This window comes from Aotus nancymaae, unplaced genomic scaffold (genome assembly GCF_030222135.1).
Source record: "Aotus nancymaae isolate 86718 unplaced genomic scaffold, 86718_ANA_hifiasm-v0.15.2.pri h1tg000004l, whole genome shotgun sequence".
NCBI lineage: Eukaryota > Metazoa > Chordata > Mammalia > Primates > Aotidae > Aotus > Aotus nancymaae.
In genome coordinates, this window is record NW_026988415.1 from 32,558,458 (window position 1) to 32,563,273 (window position 4,816).

At 45.6% G+C, this 4,816-nt stretch overlaps 1 pseudogene; it reads right to left on the reverse strand.

The window, feature by feature from the left end:
• Positions 1-843: 843 nt before the first annotated feature.
• On the reverse strand, positions 844-2,273 carry LOC105716901 (elongation factor 1-gamma-like; annotated as a pseudogene).
• Positions 2,274-4,816: the final 2,543 nt, after the last annotated feature.

Consider the following 4,816-nt stretch of genomic DNA (forward strand, 5'->3'; position numbering starts at 1 on the left):
GCAGTAAGCCGAGATCGTGCCATTGCACTCCAGCCTGGGTAACAAGAGCAAGACTCCGTCAAAAAAAAATAAAATAAAATAAAGAACCTGGTATTCCTGGTATAGATCACATTTGGTTATATTGTATAATTATTTTTACATGTTACTATAGTCAGCTTTCCAGTATTTTTTGATGGTTTTTGCATCCATATTAATAAGAAATATTATTTTGTAGTTTTCATTTTCTTTTTTTTTTTTCTGGCAAGGTCTTGCTCTGCTCCCCAGGCTGAAGTGCAGTGGCATGATCACAGCTCACTCCAGGCTCAACCTCCTGGGCTCAAGTGATCCTTCTGCCTCAGCCTCCCAAGTAGCTGGGACTACAGGTGTATGCCACCATGCCCAGCTAATTTCTGTTTTTTTTTTTTTTCTGTAGAGATGAAGTCTGGCTTTGCTGCCCAGGCTGGGGCTATGTCTTTTAAAAACAGCACTGAAATATAGTTGTTCCTGTATCACATTGGCAAAGGTTAAACAGTTTTTCTTGGCCGAGCACAGTGGCTCATGCTTATAATCCCAGCATTTTGGGAAGCCGAGGTGGGCGGATAGCCTAGGTCAGGAGTTCAAGACCAGCCTGGCCAACATGGTGAAACCCCGTCTCTACTAAAAATACAAAATTTAGCCAGGCGTAGTGATGAGTGCCTATAATCCCAGTTACTTGGGAGGCTGAGACAGGAGAATTGCTTGAACCTGGGAGGCAGAAGTTTCAGTGAGCTGAGATTGTGCCACTGCAGTCCAGCCTGGGCAACAAGAGTGAGACTCTGTCAAAAAAAAAAAAAACAATAACAACGACAAAAAGTTGGGTTTTTTTTTTTTTTTTTTTTACAAGGTTGAGTTTCCTTTAATGACCCCCATCTACCTGAAGGGCAGGTGCAGGCAGCGAGGCGATGGCAAGAGATGTTCACTTGAAGATCTTGCCCTGATTGAAGGCTTTGCCCACATGCTGGAAGGCCCCTCCCAGGAAAAGTTCTCTCAAACTAGTATCTGGGTCTCCTCACTGCCAGGATCCAGTTTCTGCCATATGTATGACTCATAGTCCACCTGCCAATCTGGACTCACTGGAAAGGCAAGCTCCTGGCATCAGAAGACCCAGACTCCAGAAATGGAGCTGCTATTGTTGGTTCCAAAGAGGATGACACTGGCGAAACCATTCTTCCTTGGCTTGTCCAGTCACTGGAATATTCCAGTGATGAGATTGCAGCTCATGAAAGTCTGAGTGAGTTCTTCAGGGAAGTGATACTCTGAGTACCACAGGGACCAACTGTCCTTATCAAAGCGCTCCCAGAAATATGGCAGTGCCACAGAGAGTGTGTCCTCGTTGGAGTACTTGCACTTAAATTCATCCAACACAAAGGTACTCTTGGGCAGGTGACTGAAGGGGTCTTTGGCCTTGGGCTCAGTGGCCAGAGCCTGCTCATATTCATCCATCTCCTCCTCAAGAGCAGGGGCAGCCGCCTTTTTCTCCTCCTTCCATCAGCCTGGGGCTGCTGCTTCTCTTCCTGTGAACCCTTCTCTTTCCATGGGGTGTCCTTTTTAGGTTGGCTCTCCGCAAACTTTTTAGCATCAAACTGGGCCATCTTCTCACACAGTTTCACTTTCCCCAAGACAGCCCAGAACTGGGGCTGGTTAATGCAGGTGAGGAACCAGCAGTTGGTATTAGGAAATGCCTGGCAGAAAGAAGACTCTAGGACCTGCTTATAGAGCCACAGCAGGGTGCAGGCAACTGTCATGTCAGCCAATGTCCCTCATTTGCCCACCAGAAAAGTCCCCATCTTCGAGTGAGCATCCAGCAGATGCAGAATTTGCCTCACTTCCTCCTTTGCATTCTCAGTGGCCTGTTCGTCATGGTGCATGATGCCCAAGGTGGGGAACACACAGGTACTGGCTGGGGGCACTATATCACTATCAGCAAAGCTCACCCACTGCACCACCTGGGCTGCTGCCTCTGAAGTACGTCCCCACAGCTCCTCATTGCTCACATAGTAGGCAATGGCACTACTCTGAAACACATAGAATCCATCGTCACCCTCAAATGCTAGAACCTTGCTGGCAGGAAATTTGTGGAGAAATTCGGGGGTGCAGTTGGTTTGGCCAAATTGGAAATGGGGTGCTGTGGAGAGCTGTACTGAGCAGTGATGAGGGCCTTGAAGCTCCTCCAATTTTCAGGGTATGTGTACAGGGTGCCAGCCACCATGGTGATTCCACAAAGAAAGGCTTTTGTTTTGTTTTGTTTTCTTAAGATAGAGTCTTACTCTTTGTCACCCAGGCTGGAGTGCAGTGGTGTGATCTCAGCTCACTGCAACCTCCACCTTTAAGGTTCAAGTAATTCTCCTACCTCAGCCTCCTGAGTAGCTGGGACTACAGGTATACACCACCACATCCAGCTTTTTTTTTTTTTTTTTTTTAGTAGAGACGGAGTTTCACCATGTTGACCAGGCTGGTCTTGAACTCCTGAGATCAAGCAATCTGCCCACCTTGGCCTTCTGAAGTGTTGGGATTACAGGTGTGAGCCACCATGTTGGGCCTGTAGTTCTCTTATTTGTGATGTTATACCTGGTTTTGGTATGCGGGTTATACTGGCGTGATAGAATGGCTCACACCTAAACTCAGGAAAACACTTTACTTACATTTACGCATTTAGTAGAAAGGGTTTTATAAAGGATACTGATGAACAGCCAGATGGAAAAGATGCACAGGGCCAGTATGTGGACAGAGGTGTGGAGCTTCCATGCCTTCTCCTGGCACCCTTCAGGAACCTAGATGTGTTAGGCTATCTGGAAGCGCTCCCAAACCTTGTCATTCTGGGCTTTTATAGAGGCTTCATTTCATAGGCATGATTGATGAAATCACTGGCCATTGGTTATGAAGTCTACCTTCAACCCCTGTTACTTCCCTGGAGTTTGGGAGGTGGGGCTGAAAGTCCCAACCCTCTAATCATGCTTGGTCTTTCCTGTGACCAGCTCCCACTCTGCAGCTACCGAGGGGCTGCCACCAGTCATCTCATTAGTATACAAAAGACATTCTTCTCACTCAGGAGATTTGAAGGAATTTAGGTGCCATTTTAGGAAACCAGGACTTAAAGATTAAATACTTATATTTCACAATATAATAATACCCTTTTGCTATTACCCGCTACTCCCACCTTCAACAGCCCTAGGCAACCACTAATTTCCTTTTATCTCTATAATTTGCCTATTCTGGATTTTCTTTGTTGTTGTCACCCAGGCTGGAGTGCCATGGCACGATCTTGGCTCACTGCAAGCTCTGCCTCCCGGGTTCAAGCAATTCTTCAACCTCAGCCTCCCAAGTAGCTGGCCACTATGCCTGCCTAATTTTTGTATTTTTAGCACAGACAGGGTTTCACCATGTTGCCAGGCTGGTCTCGAACTCCTGGGCTCAAAGTGATCTGCCCATCTTGGCCTCCCAAAGTGCTGGTATTACAAGTATGAGCCACTGTGCCCAGACAGAAGTTCTTTTTACAGACAGGGTCTCACTCTGTCACCCAGGCTGGAGTGCAGTGACAGGTATAGTGAGCTCACTATAGCCTCCACCACCCCTGGGGCTAGTGATCCTCGCCTACATTTTCCAAGTACCTGAAAATACTGATGCATGCCCTGGCTAATTTTGTTTATTTTTTGTACAGACAGGGTCTCCCTATGTTGCCAAGGCTGATCTTGAACACCTGGGTCAAGCAATCCTCCCACCTCAGCTTCCCAAAGTGCTGAGATTATAGGTGTGAGCCACCGAGCCCAGCTTGGATATTTTTTGTAGATGGAATAATACAATATGTACCACAATTTCTTTATCCCCTCACCTTTTTCTAGACACTAGGGTTGCAGTCAGTGCTTACCTATAAAGCTGTTATGATTATGTATATTTTTTGAATGGACATAGGTTTTCATTTCTCCTTAGGTACCTACCTAGAAGTAAATTTGGTGGGTCATGGAATTTTTATGTTTAACTGTGTGTTAAACATAAAAGTGATCTCTGCTCACTACAACCTCTGCCTCTAGGGTTCAAGCGATTCTCCTGCCTCAGCCTCTAGAGTAGCTGGGACTACAGGCACCCACCACCATGCCCGGCTAATTTTTGTATTTTTAGTAGAGACAGTATTTCACCATCTTGGCCAGGCTGGTCTTTAACTCCTGACCTCAAGTGATCCACCTGCCTCAGCCTCCCAAAGTGCTAGGATTACAGTCATGAGCCACCGCACCAGGTCTGACTTTTTAATTATAACCATCCTAGTAGGTTTGAAGTGGTATCTCTTTGTGATTTTGATTTACATTTCCCTGAAGGCTAATGATGGTGAGCATATTTGCAAGTGCTTATTGGCAATTTGTATATCTTCTTTGGACAATGTCCATTCAAACATCTTACCCATTTTTAAATCTAGTTATTTGTTTATTCAGTTGCAATTATTCATCATATGTTCTCAGTACAAGTCTCTTATTAGATATAAGATTTACAAAACTTTTTTCCCATTGTGTGGATTTTGTTTTCACTTTCTTTTCTTGTTTTCACTTTCTTTTCTTTTTTTTTTTCAGATGGAGTCTCACTCTGTTGCCCAGGCTGGAGTGCAGTGGTGCAATCTCAGCTCACTGCAACCTCCGCCTCCCAAGGTCAAGCAATTCTCTGCCTCAGCCTCCCGAGCAGCTGGGATTACAAGTGCACACCACCATGCCTGGCTAATTTTTGTATTTTTAATAGGGACAGGGTTTTACCATCTTAGCTAGGCTGATCTCAAACTCCTGACGTCGTGATCTGCCCACCTCAGCCTCTCAAA